This window comes from Ambystoma mexicanum, chromosome 11, assembly GCF_040938575.1.
Source record: "Ambystoma mexicanum isolate Mex_15411 chromosome 11, UKY_AmexF1_1, whole genome shotgun sequence".
Taxonomy (NCBI): Eukaryota; Metazoa; Chordata; class Amphibia; order Caudata; family Ambystomatidae; genus Ambystoma; species Ambystoma mexicanum.
Genome location: NC_090934.1, coordinates 1,488,070,146 through 1,488,088,926, shown reverse-complemented (window position 1 = coordinate 1,488,088,926; position 18,781 = coordinate 1,488,070,146). Strand labels below are relative to the sequence as shown.

Genomic DNA, 18,781 nt, shown 5'->3' with positions numbered 1-18,781 from the left:
AGTGATAGGGGGAGATGGAAGGGGGAATAAGACACACTACTTAAGCCAAACACTGAAAGGAGCGAGGCGGAAATAAAGGCAGAGGAAGAGTCACATGTGCACAGAGTGATAGGGGGAGAGCTGAAAGGGGGCGTAAAACACACTACTTAAACCAATCACAGAAAGGAGTGCGGCAAAAGTAAAGGCAGAGGAAGAGTCAAATGTGCACAGAGTGATAGGGGGAGAGCTGAAAGGGGGCGTAAGACACACTACTTAAACCAAATGCTGAAAGGAGCGAGGCAGAAGTAAAGGAAGAGGAAGAGCCACATGTGCACGGAGTGATAGGGGGAGATGGAAGGAGGCATAAGACACACTACTTAAACCAAACACAGAAAGGAGCGAGGCAGAAGTAAAGGCAGAGGAAGAGTCACATGTGCACAGAGTGATAGGGGGAGATGGAAGGAGGCATAAGAAACACTACTTAAACCGAACACAGAAAGGAGTGAGGCAGAAGTAAAGGCAGAGGAAGAGTCACATGTGCACAGAGTGATAGGGGGAGAGCTGAAAAAGCATGTAAAACACACTACTCAAACCAAACACAGAAAGGAGTGATGCAGGAGTAAAGACAGGGTAAATGTCCCAGGTGCACAGATAGGGAGAGAGCAGAAATAGGATGTAAGATACACTACTTAAACCAAACACAGAAAGGAGAGAGACAGAAGTAAAGGCAGAGGAAGAGTCACATGTTCACAGAGTGATAGGGGGAGAAGGAAGGGGGAATAAGACACACTTCTTAAACCAATCACAGAAAGGAGCGAGCCAGAAGTAAAGGCAGAGGAAGAGTCACATGTGCACAGAGTGATAGGGGGAGATGGAAGGGGGAATAAGACACACTACTTAAACCAATCACAGAAAGGAGCGAGCCAGAAGTAAAGGCAGAGGAAGAGTCACATGTGCACAGAGTGATAGGGGGAGATGGAAGGAGGCATAAGACACACTACGTAAACCAAACATAGAAAGGAGCGAGGCAGAAGTAAAGGCAGAGGAAGAGTCACATGTGCACAGAGTGATAGGGGGAGAGCTGAAAAAGCATGTACAACACACTACTCAAGCCAAACACAGAAAGGAGTGAGGCAGGAGTAAAGACAGGGTAAGTGTCCCATGTGCACAGATAGGGACAGAGCAGAAATAGGATGTAAGATACACTACTTAAACCAAACACTGAAAGGAGCGAGGCAGAAGTAAAGGCAGTGGAAGAGTCACATGTGCAAAGAGTGAGAGGGGGAGAGCTGAAAGGGGGCATAAGACACACTACTTAAGCCAAACACAGAAAGGAGCGAGGAAGAAGTAAAGGCAGAGGAAGAGTCACATGTGCACAGAGTGATAGGGGAGATGGAAGGGGGGATAAATTACACTACTTAAACCAAACACAGAAAGGAGCGAGGCGCAGGAGTATTTGGCAAAACTGTTTGCCACAGTTGTTGTTTTATGGCCATGCTACCTGAAGTGAATGCCTTCTCTGCCAAGGCATCTACTTTTTTTGCAGCCCTGTCGGGAGGCAGAGTAGATGTAGAAGATGCAGGTCTAGATGAGACCGTAGCAGCCTGCATAACAAGCCCCTCCGGGGAAGGGTGAGAGGAGAGGTATGAAGGGTCTCCTCTAGCCGGCCTGTATTTCCCAGAAATGGTGGAGCTCACAGGAGGAATGGAACAAGGGTTTTGCCACACAATTTCGAAAGGATCGGCAATGGCAGGATTTTAAGGCATATTACGTTCAGTGGTACGGCCTTCATCTAAAATGTTGCTAAGCTCATTACCTTGTACAGGTGCCACTGATGAGTGCAATCCCAAGGTGTCAATAACCCTTTCAACCAGAGCACTGAATTTAGAATTATTATGAAGACAGGGCTCGAACTGCTGAAATTCGAGTTCTGGGGAGGTGCCCAGACCACTGGCGTCCTGGAAGCCTTGAGTCATTTGCAAAATCTGATTCTGGTCAGCAAAATCATCAAACCGTCCTGAACCCAGGTAAATCAGGTCGACATCCCCCTGGTCATCGGCGTAATGACCGCCGAAGATACCTGCCATAGTATCAAAAGATTTGAACCGGGCTTGTGGGGTGAATGTTTTCTCAACAACCGACGACATCGACGACGAGGGTTTGTCTCTCGGTGCTGATATGGTGGATATCGGTGTCGATCGGGGATCAAGACACTGTAGCGTCAACATCATTGTTTGCATGGGCAGGATCTGTCTTTCATTGGATCTCTTTCGGTGTCAAAAGATTTATCGGCGCCAACATTGTTGGTACCCGGGCACTAAATGGGTCAGGTACACCAAGAGATGCTCTTGGCTCCGAAGCCTGCTGCGTGGGGGGCGGGGTGGTTGGGGTTAGCCAATCTGACTGCAGCATGCTTCTTGAATATTTCAAGCATTGAGGATTTGAAATCCTCCCACTCTTGGCGGGTGGTAGGCCCAGCCGAAGGCTTACCTTTATCCTTCAATGACTCAGAGTTCCGACGGTGTTGGTGACGCCTTTTCTTCTTTTGGTATGAGGAAGAGTGGCTCCTCGGGTGGGACCATTTCGTTTTCCACCTGTGTTATTTCTTGGGGGTGTGCCCCTCAGTTTCCGCCTCCGAAGACCAAACCGTCGACCACGCCAGTGATTTTGAAGGCACTCGACCCAGAGCAAGTTTTGCAGCTTGATCACGAAAGGATTTAGGTTGCATTTTGGCGCACGACAGACACCCGTCAGCCCTGTGTCCTGTGCCAAGGCACCAGAGACACAACTGGTGTGGGTGAGTGATGGACATCTTGGTGCCACAATCAGAACATTGTTTGAAACCTGATCCCCGAGTGACCAACATCTTGCATTGAGGATTTTAAAAAATACGTACAAAGTTTTCTGACGAAAATGTCAAGAGAGTCGAGTTCCCAAGCAGCATGTTAGCGTGCAGAAAAAAGGAACTGAGGTTGGGGTGAGCTGATGCCTGACCTCACACCGTGAGCTGACGACCAGATGCTGATCAAGATGGGTCGACGGCGGGGTCAAGGCCACTACGCCCCCTGTCGAAAAATGTTCCGAAGCAACAAAGCTGGAGGGAATATCTATCAGATGAGGAATCTGCGGGAGAACGGCAATCCATTGAAATAGATGACATTTAACAGGAATTGCACTACAAGACAATCTGTCTGTATCTCTGAGAAGGTCATTGTTAGAGGCACCCCTTCCCCTTGGATCTTCAAGGCATTTGGAAGAGAGCCACCTCTCTCCAGAGAAATATACAAATTATTGAAATGCTTATCTCATGACATTTTATGCTGTATAACCTCACCTCTATCTGATTTAACATGTCCTGCACCTCCATGTCGAAGGGTAAAATTGTCCCACTGGCCTTGTCCGCTAAATGCTTTATTTTGCTGAATTTGTCCGCATCCCATGCGGTCTCCTGCTTGAGATGTGAGAACACACAGAGTTAGCTTCATCACACTCACACAGACCTTGTTTGTATTCAGTGAGCATATGATTTAAGAGAGCCTCACAACATTCCTGCCATTGAGTCACTAATGGTCATTTTCTACTTGTGAAATACATATAGTGCACCAATACTCAGAAATACTCTAGAATGTAGTGCACTGAAATTGTACAATGTCCTTTTTTACACCCGTGTTTCCATTGTCATTGTGAATAGCAGTTTACCTTTTCATAGCAATTTTAAGTTGCTTGAAATAAAAAGTCAAAACTTACCAATATTCTGTACCAGAAATGAGGGAAGGGAGAATGAGCTGAGCACAAGAGGGCAGCAATGAGCCTCTCTCTCTTTGGTAGGTGCCTGAACTGGGGCACTAGTGCATCTCTTGTGGTTAGGGGGCAGCAATGAGCCCCTTTCTTTGGTAGATGCCTGAACTGGGGCCCTAGTGCATCTCTTGTGGTTAGAGGGCAGCAATGAGCTTCTCTCTCTTTGGTAGGTGCCTGAACTGAGGCACAAATGCATCTCTTGTGGTTAGGGGGCAGCAATGGGCCCTTCTCTTTGGTAGGTGGCTGAACTGGGGCACTAGTGCAACTCATGTGGCTAGGGGGCAGCAATTAGCCGCTCTCTTTGGTAGGTGCCTGAACTGAGGCATTGGTGCATCTCTTGTGGTTAGGGGGCAGCAACGAGCCTCACTCTCTTAGGTAGGTGCCTGAGCTGGGGCCCTAGAGCATCTCTTGTGGTTAGTGGGCAGCAATGAGCCTCTCTCTCTTTGGTAGGTGCCTGAGCTGGGGCCCTAGAGCATCTCTTGTGGTTAGTGGGCAGCAATGAGCCTCTCTCTCTTTGGTAGGTGCCTGAACTGGGGCACTAGTGCCTCTCTTGTGGTTAGGGGGCAGCAATGAGCCTCTCTCTCTTTGGTAGGTGCCTGAAAAGGGTCACTGGTGTGTTTCTTGCGTTTAGGGGGCAGCAGTGAGCCCCTCTATTTGGTAGGTGCCTGAACTGGGGCACTAGTGAATGTCTTGTGGTTAGGGGGCAGCAATGAGCCACTCTCTTTGGTAGGTGCCTGACCTGCGGCCCTAGTGCATCTCTTGTGGTTAAGGGGCAGAAATGAGCCCCTCTCTTTGGTAGGTGCCTGAAATGGGGCACTAGTGTATCTCCTGTGGTTAGTGGGCAGCAGTGAGCCACTCTCTTTTGTAGGTGGGTGAACTGGGTCACTACTGAATTTCTTGTGGATAGGGGGCAGCAGTGAGCCCCTCTATTTGTAGGTGCCTGAACTCGCGCACTAGTGAATCTGTTGTGCTTAGGGGGCAGCAGTGAGCCTCTCTCTTTGGCAGATGCCTGAACTGGGGCAATAGTGCATCTCTTGTGTTTAGGGGGCACCAGTGAGTCCCTCTCTTTGGTAGGTGCCTGAACTGAGGCACTAGTACACTCTTGTGGTTAGGGGCAGAGGTGAGCCCCTCTCTTTTGTAGGTACCTGAACTGGGGCACTAGTGTATCTGCTGTGGTTAGGTGGCAGCAGTGAGCCCCTCTCTTTGGTAGGTGGGTGAACTGGCTCACTACAGCATTTCTTGCAGTTAAGGTGCAGCAGTGAGCCCCTCTATTTGTACGTGCCGGAACTGGGGCACTAGTGCATCTCCTTTGGCAAGGGGGCAGCAATGAGCCACTCTCTCTGGTAGGTGCCTGAACTGGGGCACTAGTGCATCTCTTGTGGTTAGGGGTCAGAAGTGAACCCCTCTCTTAGGTAGGTGCCTGAACTGGGGCACAAGTGCATCTCTTGTGGTTTGGGGGCAAAAGTGAGCCCCTCTCTTTGGTATGTGCGTGAATTGGGGCACGAGTGCATCTCTTGTCATTAGGGGGCAGCAGTGAGCCCCTCTCTTTAGTAGGTGGCTGAACAAGGGCACTAGTGCATCTCTTGTGGTTAGGGGGCAGCAGTGAGCCCCTCTATTTGGTAGGTGCCCGAACTGGGGCACTAGTGCATCTCTTGTGGTTAGGGGGCAGCAGTGAGCCCCTCTATTTGGTAGGTGCCTGAACTGGGGCACTAGTGCATCTCTTGTGGTTAGGGGTCAGAAGTGAGCCCCTCTCTTAGGTAGGTGCCTGAACTGGGGCACAAGTGCATCTCTTGTGGTTTGGGGGCAAAAGTGAGCCCCTCTCTTTGGTATGTGCCTGAATTGGGGCACAAGTGCATCTCTTGTCATTAGGGGGCAGCAGTGAGCCCCTCTCTTTGGTAGGTGGCTGAACAAGGGCACTAGTGCATCTCTTGTGGTTAGGGGCAGCAGTGAGCCCCTCTATATGGTAGGTGCCCGAACTGGGGCACTAGTGCATCTCTTGTGGTTAGGGGGCAGCAATGAGCCTCTCTCTCATTGGTAGGTGCCTGACCTGTGGCACTAGTGCATTACTTGTGGTTAAGGGGCAGACATGAGACCCTGTCTTTGGTCGGTGCCTGAACTGGGGCGCTAATGTATCTACTGTGGTTAGGGGGCAGAAGTGAGCCCCTCTCTTTGGTAGGGGCCTCAACTGGGGCACAAGTGAATCTCTTGTGGTTAGGGGGCAGCAGTGAGCCCCTCTATTTGGTAGGTGCCTCAACTGGGGCACAAGTGAATCTCTTGTGGTTAGGGGCAGCAGTGAGCCCCTGTCTTTGGTAGGTGCCTGAACGGGGTCACTAGTGTATCTCTTGTGGTTAGGGGGGCAAAGGTGAGCCCCACTCTTTGGTAGGTGCCTGAACTGGGGCAATAGTGCATCTCTTGTGTTTAGGGGCAGCAGCGAGCTCCTCTCTTTAGTAGGTGGCTGAACTGGGGCACTAGTGCATCTGTTATGGTTAGGGGGCAGCCATGATCACCCTCTCTTTGGAAGATGCCTGAACAGTGGCACTAGTGCATCTTTTGTGGTTAAGGGGCAGCAATGAGCTTCTCTCTCTTTGGTAGGTGGCTCAACTGGGGCACTAGTGCATCTCGTGTGGTTAGGGGGCAGCAATGAGCCTCTCTCTCTTTGGTAGGTGCCTGACCTGCGGCCCTAGTGCATCTCTTGTGGTTAAGATGCAGAAATGAGCCCATCTCTTTGGTAGGTGCCCGAACTGGGGCACTAGTGTATCTCCTGTGGTTAGGGGGCAGCATTGAGCCCCTCTCTTTTGTAGGTGGGTGAACTGGGTCACTACTGAATTTCTTGTGGATAGGGGGCAGCAGTGAGCCCCTCTATTTGTAGGTGCCTGAACTGGGGCACTAGTGAATCTGTTGTGGTTAGGGGGCAGCAGTGAGTCCCTCTCTTTGGTAGATGCCTGAACTGGGGCAATAGTGCATCTCTTGTGTTTAGGGGGCACCAGTGAGTCCCTCTCTTTGGTAGGTGCCTGAACTGCGGCACTAGTACATCTCTTGTGGTTAGGGGCAGAGGTGAGCCCCTCTCTTTGGTAGGTGCCTTAACTGGGGCACTAGTGTAACTGCTGTGGTTAGGGGGCAGCAGTGAGCCCCTCTCTTTGGTAGGTGGGTGAACTGGATCACTACTGCATTTCTTGCAGGTAGGGTGCTGCAGTGAGCCCCTCTCTTTTGTAGGTGCCTGATCTGGGGCACTAGTATATCTCTTGTGGTTAGGGGGTAGAAATGAGCCACTCTATTTGGATGGTGCCTGAATTGGGGCACTAGTGCATCTCTTGTGGTTAGGGGGCAGAGGTGAGCCCCTCTCTTAGGTAGGTGCCTGAACTGGGGCAAAAGTGCATCTCTTGTGGTTTGGGGGCAAAAGTGAGCCCCTCTCTTTGGTATGTGCCTGAATTAGGGCAGGAGTTCATCTCGTGTCATTAGGGGGCAGCAGTGAGCCCCTCTCTTTGGTAGGTGGCTGAACTGTAGCACTAGTGCATCTCTTGTGTTTAGGGGGCAGCAATGAGCCCCTCTCTTTGGTAGGTGCCTGAACTGTGCCACTAGTGCATCTTTTGGGGTTAGGGGGCAGCAGTGAGCCCCTCTCTTTGGCAGGTGCCTGAACTGGGGCACTAGTGAATCTCTTTTGGTTAGGGCCAGCAATGAGCCACTCTCTTTGGTAGGTGACCGAAGTGGGGCACTAGTGCATTTCTTATGGTTAGGGGGCAACAATCAGCCATCCTTTTGGAAGATGCCTGATCTGGGGCAATGGTGCCTGACTGGGGCACTAGTGCATCTTTTGTGGTTAGGGGGCAGAGGTGAGCCCCTCTCTTTGGTAGGTGCCTGAACGTGGGCACTAGTGCATCTCTTGTGGTTAGGGGGCAATAATGAGCCCTTCTCTTTGGTAGGTGGCTGAACTGGGGAACTACTGCATCTCTTGTGGTTAGGGGCAACAGTGAGCCCCTCTCTTTGGTAGTTGCCTGAACTGGGGCACTAGTGCATCTCCTGTGGCTAGGCGGCAGCAATGAGCCACTCTCTTTGGTAGGTGCCTGAACCGGGGAACTAGTGCATCTTTTGTGGTTAGGAGCAACAGTGAGCCCCTGTTTTTTGGTATTTGCCTGAACTGTGGCACTAGTGTATCTTTTGTGGTTAAGGGGCAGCAATGAGATTCTCTCTCTTTGGTAGGTGCCTGATCTGCGGCCCTAGTGCATCTCTTGTGGTTAAGGGGCAGAAATGAGCCCCTCTCTTTGGTAGGTGCCTGAACTGGGGCACTAGTGTATCTCATGTGGTTAGGGGGCAGCAGTGAGCCCCTCTCTTTGGTAGGTGGGTGAACTGGGTCACTACTGTGTTTCTTGCAGTAAGGGGGCAACAGTGAGCCCCTCTATTTGGTAGGTGCCTGAACTGAGGCACTAGTGAATCTCTTGTGGTTAGGGGGGCAAAGGTGAGCCCCTCTCTTTGGTAGGTGCCTGAACTGGGGCAATAGTGCATCTCTTGTGTTTAGGGGGCAGCAGTGAGCTCCTCTCTTTGGTAGGTGGCTGAACTGGGGCACTAGTACATCTGTTGTGGTTAGGAGCAACAGTGAGCCCCTGTCTTTGGTACTTGGCTGAACTGGGGCACTAGTGCATCTCGTGTAGTTAGGGGGCAGCAATGAGCCTCTCTCTCTTTGGTAGGTGCCTGACCTGCGGCCCTAGTGCATCTCTTGTGGTTAAGGGGCAGAAATGAGCCCCTCTCTTTGGTAGGTGCCTGAAATGGGGCACTAGTGTATCTCCTGTGGTTAGTGGGCAGCAGTGAGCCACTCTTTTTTGTAGGTGGGTGAACTGGGTCACTACTGAATTTCTTGTGGATAGGGTCAGCAGTGAGCCCCTCTATTTGTAGGTGCCTGAACTCGCGCACTAGTGAATCTGTTGTGCTTAGGGGGCAGCAGTGAGCCCCTCTCTTTGGCAGATGCCTGAACTGGGGCAATAGTGCATCTCTTGTGTTAAGGGGGCACCAGTGAGTCCCTCTCTTTGGTAGGTGCCTGAACTGAGGCACTAGTACATCTCTTGTGGTTAGGGGCAGAGGTGAGCCCCTCTCTTTGGTAGGTACCTGAACTGGGGCACTAGTGTATCTGCTGTGGTTAGGTGGCAGCAGTGAGCCCCTCTCTTTAGTAGGTGGGTGAACTGGCTCACTACAGCATTTCTTGCAGTTAAGGTGCAGCAGTGAGCCCCTCTATTTGTACGTGCCGGAACTGGGGCACTAGTGCATCTCCTTTGGCAAGGGGGCAGCAATGAGCCACTCTCTCTGGTAGGTGCCTGAACTGGGGCACTAGTGCATCTCTTGTGGTTAGGGGTCAGAAGTGAACCCCTCTCTTAGGTAGGTGCCTGAACTGGGGCACAAGTGCATCTCTTGTGGTTTGGGGGCAAAAGTGAGCCCCTCTCTTTGGTATGTGCGTGAATTGGGGCACGAGTGCATCTCTTGTTATTAGGGGGCAGCAGTGAGCCCCTCTCTTTAGTAGGTGGCTGAACAAGGGCACTAGTGCATCTCTTGTGGTTAGGGGGCAGCAGTGAGCCCCTCTATATGGTAGGTGCCCGAACTGGGGCACTAGTGCATCTCTTGTGTTTAGGGGGCAGCAATGAGCCTCTCTCTCATTGGTAGGTGCCTGACCTGTGGCACTAGAGCATCTCTTGTGGTTAAGGGGCAGAAATGAGACCCTGTCTTTGGTCGGTGCCTGAACTGGGGCGCTAGTGTATCTACTGTGGTTAGGGGGCAGAAGTGAGCCCCTCTCTTTGGTAGGTGCCTCAACTGGGGCACAAGTGAATCTCTTGCGGTTAGGGGCAGCAGTGAGCCCCTGTCTTTGGTAGGTGCCTGAACGGGGTCACTAGTGTATCTCTTGTGGTTAGGGGGGCAAAGGTGGGCCCCTCTCTTTGGTGGGTGCCTGAACTGGGGCAATAGTGCATCTCTTGTGTTTAGGGGCAGCAGCAAGCTCCTCTCTTTAGTAGGTGGCTGAACTGGGGCACTAGTGCATCTGTTATGGTTAGGGGGCAGCCATGATCACCCTCTCTTTGGAAGGTGCCTGAACTGTGGCACTAGTGCATCTTTTGTGGTTACGGGGCAGCAATGAGCTTCTCTCTCTTTGGTAGATGGCTCAACTGGGGCACTAGTGCATTTCTTGTGGTTACGGGGCAGCAATGAGCCTCCCTCTTTGGTAGGTGCCTGAACTGGGGCACTAGTGCATCTCTTGTGTTTAGGGGGCAGCAATGAGCTCCTCTCTTTGGTAGGTGCCTGAACTGTGCCACTAGTGCATCTTTTGGAGTTAGGGGGCAGCAGTGAGCCCCTCTATTTGGCAGGTGCCTGAACTGGGGCACTAGTGAATCTCTTTTGGTTAGGGCCAGCAATGAGCCACTCTCTTTGGTAGGTGCCCGAAGTGGGGCACTAGTGCATTTCTTGTGGTTAGGGGGCAACAATCAGCCATCCTTTTGGAAGGTGCCTGAACTGGGGCAATGGTGCCTGACTGGGGCACTAGTGCATCTTTTGTGGTTAGGGGGCAGAGGTGAGCCCCTCTCTTTGGTAGGTGCCTGAACCTGGGAACTAATGCATCTCTTGTGGTTAGGGGGCAGTAATGAGCCCTTCTCTTTGGTAGGTGGCTGAACTGGGGAACTACTGCATCTCTTGTGGTTAGGGGCAACAGTGAGCCCCTCTCTTTGGTAGTTGCCTGAACTGGGGCACTAGTACATCTCCTGTGGTTAGGGGGCAGCCATGATCACCCTCTCTTAGGAAGGTGCCTGAACTGTGGCACTAGTGCATCTTTTGTGGTTAAGGGGCAGCAATGAGCTTCTCTCTCTTTCGTAGGTGGCTCAACTGGGGCACTAGTGCATCTCGTGTGGTAAGGGGGCAGCAATGAGCCTCTCTCTCTTTGGTAGGTGCCTGACCTGCGGCCCAGGTGCATCTCTTGTGGTTAAGATGCAGAAATGAGCCCCTCTCTTTGGTAGGTGCCTGAACTGAGGCACTAGTGTATCTACTGTGGTTAGGAGGCAACAGTGAGCCCCTCTCTTTTTTGCAGGTGGGTGAACTGGGTCACTACTGAATTTCTTGTGGATAGGGGGCAGCAGTGAGCCCCTCTATTTGTAGGTGCCTGAACTGGGGCACCAGTGAATCTGTTGTGGTTAGGGGGCAGCAGTGATTCCCTCTCTTTGGTAGATACCTGACCTGGGGCAATAGTGCATCTCTTGTGTTTAGGGGCACCAGTGAGTCCCTCTCTTTGGTAGGTGCCTGAACTGGGGCACTAGTACATCTCTTGTGGTTAGGGGCAGAGGTGAGCCCCTCTCTTTGGTAGGTGCCTTAACTGGGGCACTAGTGTAACTGCTGTGGTTAGGGGGCAGCAGTGAGCCCCTCTCTTTGGTAGGTGCCTTAACTGGGTCAATACTGCATTTCTTGCAGGTAGGGTGCAGCAGTGAGCCCCTCTATTTGTAGGTGCCTGAACTGGAGCACTAGTGCATCTCATGTGGTTAGGGGGTAGAAATGAGCCACTCTATTTGGATGGTGCCTGAATTGGGGCACTAGTGCATCTCTTGTGGTTAGGGGGCAGAGGTGAGCCCCTCTCTTAGGTAGGTGCCTGAACTGGGGCACAAGTGCATCTCTTGTGGTTTGGGGGCAAAAGTGAGCTCCTCTCTTTGGTATGTGCCTGAATTAGGGCACGAGTGCATCTCTTGTCATAAGGGGCAGCAGTGAGCCCCTCTCTTTGGTAGGTGGCTGATCTGTAGCACTAGTGCATTTCTTGTGGTTACGGGGCAGCAATGAGCCTCCCTCTTTGGTAGGTGCCTGAACTGGGGCACTAGTGCATCTCTTGTGTTTAGGGGGCAGCAATGAGCCCCTCTCTTTGGTAGATGTCTGAACTGGGGAACTACTGCATCTCTTGGGGTTAGTGGCAACAGTGAGCCCCTCTCTTTGGTAGTTGCCTGAACTGGGGCACTAGTGCATCTCCATTGGATAGGGGGCAGCAATGAGCCACTCTCTTTGGTAGATGCCTGAACTGTGCCACTAGTGCATCTTTTGGGGTTAGGGGCAGCAGTGAGCCCCTCTCTTTGGCAGGTGCCTGAACTGGGGCACCAGTGAATCTCTTTTGGTTAGGGACAGCAATGAGCCACTCTCTTTGGTAGGTGCCCGAAGTGGGGCACTAGTGCATTTCTTGTGGTTAGGGGGCAACAATCAGCCATCCTTTTGGAAGGTGCCTGAACTGGGGCAATGGTGCCTGACTGGGGCACTAGTGTATCTCCTGTGGTTAGGGGGCAGCAGTGAGCCCCTCTCTTTGGTAGGTGGGTGAACTGGGTCACTACTGTGTTTCTTGCAGTAAGGGGGCAGCAGTGAGCCCCTCTATTTGGTAGGTGCCTGAACTGGGGCACTAGTGAATCTCTTGGGGTTAGGGGGCAGCAGTGCGCCTCTGCCTTTGGTAGGTGCCTGAACGGGGTCACTAGTGTATCTCTTGTGGTTAGGGGGGCAAAGGTGAGCCCCTCTCTTTGGTAGGTGCCTGAACTGGGGCAATAGTGCATCTCTTGTGTTTAGGGGGCAGCAGTGAGCTCCTCTATTTGGTAGGTGGCTGAACTGGGGAACTAGTGCATCTGTTGTGGTTAGGGGCAACAGTGAGCCCCTGTCTTTGGTACTTGGCTGAACTGGGGCACTAGTGCATCTCGTGTAGTTAGGGGGCAGCAATGAGCCTCTCTCTCTTTGGTAGGTGCCTGACCTGCGGCCCTAGTGCATCTCTTGTGGTTAAGGGGCAGAAATGAGCCCCTCTCTTTGGTAGGTGCCTGAACTGGGGCACTAGTGTATCTCCGGTGGTTAGGGGGCAGCCATGATCACCCTCTCTTTGGAAGGTGCCTGAACTGTGGCACTAGTGCATCTTTTGTGGTTAAGGGGCAGCAATGAGCTTCTCTCTCTTTGGTAGGTGCCTGACCTGCGGCCCTAGTGCATCTCTTGTGGTTAAGGGGCAGAAATGAGCCCCTCTCTTTGGTAGGTGCCTGAACTGGGGCACTAGTGTATCTCCTGTGGTTAGTGGGCAGCAGTGAGCCACTCTCTTTGGCAGATGCCTGAACTGGGGCACTAGTACATCTCTTGTGGTTAGGGGCAGAGGTGAGCCCCTCTCTTTGGTAGGTGCCTGAACTGGCGCACTAGTGAATCTGTTGTGGTTAGGGGGCAGCAGTGAGCCCCTCTCTTTGGCAGATGCCTGAACTGGGGCAATAGTGCATCTCTTGTGTTTAGGGGGCACCAGTGAGTCCCTCTCTTTGGTAGGTGCCTGAACTGGGGCACTAGTACATCACTTGTGGTTAGGGGCAGAGGTGAGCCCCTCTCTTTGCTAGGTGCCTGAACTGGGGCACTAGTGTATCTGCTGTGGTTAGGGGGCAGCAGTGAGCCCCTCTCTTTGGTAGGTGGGGGAACTGGGTCACTACTGCATTTCTTGCAGTTAGGGTGCAGCAGTGAGCCCCTCTATTTGTAGGTGCCTGAACTGGGGCACTAGTGCATCTCTTGTGGTTAGGGGGTAGAAATGAGCCACTCTATTTAGTTGGTGCCTGAATTGGGGCACTAGTGCATCTCTTGTGGTTAGGGGCAGAGGTGAGCCCCTCTCTTAGGAAGGTGCCTGAACTGGGGCACAAGTGCATCTCTTGTGGTTTGGGGGCAAAAGTGAGCCGCTCTCTTTGGTATGTGCCTGAATTAGGGCACAAGTGCATCTCTTGTCATTAGGGGGCAGCAGTGAGCCCCTCTCTTTGGTAGGTGGCTGAACTGTAGCACTAGTTTATTTCTTGTGGTTACGGGGCAGCAATGAGCCTCTCTCTTTGGTAGGCGCCTGAACTGGGGCACTAGTGCATCTCTTGTGGTTAGGGGCAGAGGTGAGCCCCTCTCTTTGGTAGGTGCCTGAACTGGCGCACTAGTGAATCTGTTGTGGTTAGGGGGCAGCAGTGAGCCCCTCTCTTTGGCAGATGCCTGAACTGGGGCAATAGTGCATCTCTTGTGTTTAGGGGGCACCAGTGAGTCCCTCTCTTTGGTAGGTGCCTGAACTGGGGCACTAGTACATCACTTGTGGTTAGGGGCAGAGGTGAGCCCCTCTCTTTGCTAGGTGCCTGAACTGGGGCACTAGTGTATCTGCTGTGGTTAGGGGGCAGCAGTGAGCCCCTCTCTTTGGTAGGTGGGGGAACTGGGTCACTACTGCATTTCTTGCAGTTAGGGTGCAGCAGTGAGCCCCTCTATTTGTAGGTGCCTGAACTGGGGCACTAGTGCATCTCTTGTGGTTAGGGGGTAGAAATGAGCCACTCTATTTAGTTGGTGCCTGAATTGGGGCACTAGTGCATCTCTTGTGGTTAGGGGCAGAGGTGAGCCCCTCTCTTAGGAAGGTGCCTGAACTGGGGCACAAGTGCATCTCTTGTGGTTTGGGGGCAAAAGTGAGCCGCTCTCTTTGGTATGTGCCTGAATTAGGGCACAAGTGCATCTCTTGTCATTAGGGGGCAGCAGTGAGCCCCTCTCTTTGGTAGGTGGCTGAACTGTAGCACTAGTTTATTTCTTGTGGTTACGGGGCAGCAATGAGCCTCTCTCTTTGGTAGGCGCCTGAACTGGGGCACTAGTGCATCTCTTGTGTTTAGGGGGCAGCAATGAGCCCCTCTCTTTGGTAGTTGCCTGAACTGGGGCACTAGTGCATCTCCTGTTGGGGGCAGCAATGAGCCAATCTCTTTGGTAGGTGCTTGAACTGTGCCACTAGTGCATCTTTTGTGGTTAGGGGGCAGCAGTGAGCCCCTCTCTTTGGCAGGTGCCTGAACTGGGTCACTAGTAAATCTCTTTTGGTTAGGGCCAGCAATGAGCCACTCTCTTTGGTAGGTGCCCGAAGTGGGGCACTAGTGCATTTCTTGTGGTTAGGGGGCAACAATCAGCCATCTTTTTGGAAGGTGCCTGAACTGGGGCAATGGTGCCTGACTAGGGCACTAGTGCATCTTTTGTGGTTAGGGGGCAGAGGTGAGCCCCTCTCTTTGGTATGTGCCTGAACTTGGGCACTAGTGCATCTCTTGGGGTTAGGGGGCAGTAATGAGCCCCTCTCTTTGGTAGGTGGCTGAACTGGGGAACTACTGCATCTCTTGTGGTTAGGGGCAACAGTGAGCTCCTCTCTTTGGTAGTTGCCTGATCTGGGGCACTAGTGCATCTCCTGTGGCTAGGCGGCAGCAATGAGCCACTCTCTTTGGTAGGTGCCTGAACTGGGGAATTAGTGCATCTTTTGTGGTTAGGAGCAACAGTGAGCCCCTGTCTTTGGTAGTTGGCTGAACTGGGGCACTAGTACATCTCCTGTGGTTAGGGGGCAGCCATGATCACCCTCTCTTTGGAAGGTGCCTGAACTGTGGCACTAGTGCATCTTTTGTGGTTAAGGGGCAGAAATGAACCCCTCTCTTTGGTAGGTGTCTGAACTGGGGCACTAGTGTATCTCCTTTGGTTAGGGGGCAGCAGTGAGCCCCTCTCTTTGGTAGGTGGGTGAACTGGGTCACTACTGCGTTTCTTGCAGTAAGGGGGCAGCAGGGAGCCCCTCTATTTGGTGGGTGCCTGACCTGCGGCCCTAGTGCATCTCGTGTGGTTAAGGGGCAGAAATGAACCCCTCTCTTTGGTAGGTGCCTGAACTGGGGCACTAGTGTATCTCCTGTGGTTAGTGGGCAGCAGGGAGCCACTCTCTTTTGTCGGTGGGTGAACTGGGTCACTGCTGAATTTCTTGTGGATAGGGGGCAGCAGTGAGCTCCTCTATTTGTAGGTGCCTGAACTGGCGCACTAGTGAATCTGTTGTGGTTAGGGGGCAGCAGTGAGCCCCTCTCTTTGGCAGATGCCTGAACTGGGGCAATAGTGCATCTCTTGTGTTTAGGGGGCACCAGTGAGTCCCTCTCTTTGGTAGGTGCCTGAACTGGGGCACTAGTACATCTCTTGTGGTTAGGGGCAGAGGTGAGCCCCTCTCTTTGGTAGGTGCCTGAACTCGGGCACTAGTGTATCTGCTGTGGTTAGGGGGCAGCAGTGAGCCCCTCTCTTTGGTAGGTGGGGGAACTGGGTCACTACTGCATTTCTTGCAGTTAGGGTGCAGCAGTGAGCCCCTCTATTTGTAGGAGCCTGAACTGGGGCACTAGTGCATCTCTTGTGGTTAGGGGGCAGCAGTTAGCCCCTCTCTTTTGTAGGTGCCTGAACTAGGGCACTAGTACATCTCTTGTGGTTAGGGGGTAGAAATGAGCCACTCTATTTAGTTGGTGCCTGAATTGGGGCACTAGTGCATCTCTTGTGGTTAGGGGCAACAGTGAGCTCCTCTCTTTGGTAGTTGCCTGATCTGGGGCACTAGTGCATCTCCTGTGGCTAGGCGGCAGCAATGAGCCACTCTCTTTGGTAGGTGCCTGAACTGGGGAATTAGTGCATCTTTTGTGGTTAGGAGCAACAGTGAGCCCCTGTCTTTGGTAGTTGGCTGAACTGGGGCACTAGTACATCTCCTGTGGTTAGGGGGCAGCCATGATCACCCTCTCTTTGGAAGGTGCCTGAACTGTGGCACTAGTGCATCTTTTGTGGTTAAGGGGCAGAAATGAACCCCTCTCTTTGGTAGGTGTCTGAACTGGGGCACTAGTGTATCTCCTTTGGTTAGGGGGCAGCAGTGAGCCCCTCTCTTTGGTAGGTGGGTGAACTGGGTCACTACTGCGTTTCTTGCAGTAAGGGGGCAGCAGGGAGCCCCTCTATTTGGTGGGTGCCTGACCTGCGGCCCTAGTGCATCTCTTGTGGTTAAGGGGCAGAAATGAACCCCTCTCTTTGGTAGGTGCCGGAACTGGGGCACTAGTGTATCTCCTGTGGTTAGTGGGCAGCAGGGAGCCAATCTCTTTTGTCGGTGGGTGAACTGGGTCACTACTGAATTTCTTGTGGATAGGGGGCAGCAGTGAGCCCCTCTATTTGTAGGTGCCTGAACTGGCGCACTAGTGAATCTGTTGTGGTTAGGGGGCAGCAGTGAGCCCCTCTATTTGGCAGATGCCTGAACTGGGGCAATAGTGCATCTCTTGTGTTTAGGGGGCACCAGTGAGTCCCTCTCTTTGGTAGGTGCCTGAAATGGGGCACTAGTACATCTCTTGTGGTTAGGGGCAGAGGTGAGCCCCTCTCTTTGGTAGGTGCCTGAACTGGGGCACTAGTGTATCTGCTGTGGTTAGGGGGCAGCAGTGAGCCCCTCTCTTTGGTAGGTGGGGGAACTGGGTCACTACTGCATTTCTTGCAGTTAGGGTGCAGCAGTGAGCCCCTGTATTTGTAGGAGCCTGAACTGGGGCACTAGTGCATCTCTTGTGGTTAGGGGGCAGCAGTTAGCCCCTCTCTTTTGTAGGTGCCTGAACTAGGGCACTAGTACATCTCTTGTGGTTAGGGGGTAGAAATGAGCCACTCTATTTAGTTGGTGCCTGAATTGGGGCACTAGTGCATCTCTTGTGGTTAGGGGCAGAGGTGAGCCCCTCTCTTAGGTAGGTGCCTGAACTGGGGCACAAGTGCATCTCTTGTGGTTTGGGGGCAAAAGTGAGCCGCTCTCTTTGGTATGTGCCTGAATTAGGGCACAAGTGCATCTCTTGTCATTAGGGGGCAGCAGTGAGCCCCTCTCTTTGGTAGGTGGCTGAACTGTAGCACTAGTGTATTTCTTGTGGTCACGGGGCAGCAATGAGCCTCTCTCTTTGGTAGGCGCCTGAACTGGGGCACTAGTGCATCTCTTGTGGTTAGGGGGCAGAGGTGAGCCCCTCTCTTTGGTAGGTGCCTGAACTTGGGCACTAGTGCATCTCTTGTGGTTAGGGGGCAGTAATGAGCCCTTCTCTTTGGTAGGTGGCTGAACTGGGGAACTACTGCATCTCTTGTGGTTAGGGGCAATAGTGAGCCCCTCTCTTTGGTAGTTGCCTGAACTGGGGCACTAGTGCATCTCCTGTTGGGGGCAGCAATGAGCCAATCTCTTTGGTAGGTGCTTGAACTGTGCCACTAGTGCATCTTTTGTGGTTAGGGGGCAGCAGTGAGCCCCTCTCTTTGGCAGGTGCCTGAACTGGGCCACTAGTGAATCTCTTTTGGTTAGGGCCAGCAATGAGCCACTCTCTTTGGTAGGTGCCCGAAGTGGGGCACTAGTGCATCTTTTGTGGTTACGGGGCAGCAATGAGCCTCTCTCTTTGGTAGGTGGCTGAACTGGGGAACTACTGCATCTCTTGTGGTTAGGGGCAACAGTGAGCTCCTCTCTTTGGTAGTTGCCTGATCTGGGGCACTAGTGCATCTCCTGTGGCTAGGCGGCAACAATGAGCCACTCTCTTTGGTAGGTGCCTGAACTGGGGAATTAGTGCATCTTTTGTGGTTAGGAGCAACATGGAGCCCCTGTCTTTGGTAGTTGGCTGAACTGGGGCACTAGTACATCTCCTGTGGTTAGGGGGCAGCCATGATCACCCTCTCTTTGGAAGGTGCCTGAACTGTGACACTAGTGCATCTTTTGTGGTTAAGGGGCAGCAATGAGCTTCTCTCTCTTTGGTAGGTGCCTGATCTGCGGCCCTAGTGCATCTCTTGTGGTTAAGGGGCAGAAATGAACCCCTCTCTTTGGTAGGTGCCTGAACTGAGGCACTATTTTATCTCCTGTGGTTAGGGGGCAGCAGTGAGCCCCTCTCTTTGGTAGGTGGGTGAACTGGGTCACTACTGCGTTTCTTGCATTAAGGGGGCAGCAGGGAGCCCCTCTATTTGGTGGGTGCCTGAACTGGGGCACTAGTGAATCTCTTGAGGTTATGGGGCAGCAGTGCACCCCTGCCTTTGGTAGGTGCCTGAACGGGGTCACTAGTGTATCTCTTGTGGTTAGGGGAGCAAAGGTGAGCCCCTCTCTTTGGTAGGTGCCTGAACTGGGGCAATAGTGCATCTCTTGTGTTTAGGGGGCAGCAGTGAGCTCCTCTCTTTGGTAGGTGGCTGAACTGGGGCACTAGTGCATCTGTTGTGGTTAGGGGCAACAGTGAGCCCCTCTCTTTGGTAGGTGCCTGAACTG

General features: G+C 52.6%; 1 long non-coding RNA gene across 2 annotated transcripts in view; it reads right to left on the bottom strand.

Annotated features, from left to right (window-relative positions):
* LOC138504878 (uncharacterized) overlaps window positions 1-18,781 on the bottom strand; it is a 456,652-nt gene that overhangs the window by 313,763 nt on the left and 124,108 nt on the right. Inside the window, exon 2 of one of the 2 annotated variants that reach the window (XR_011280030.1) lies at window positions 3,314-3,427. The exons of the other annotated variant lie outside the window; for it this stretch is intronic. This is a non-coding gene — a long non-coding RNA (uncharacterized lncRNA). The remainder of the gene's footprint in view (window positions 1-3,313; window positions 3,428-18,781) is intronic. 2 annotated transcript variants of the gene reach the window in all.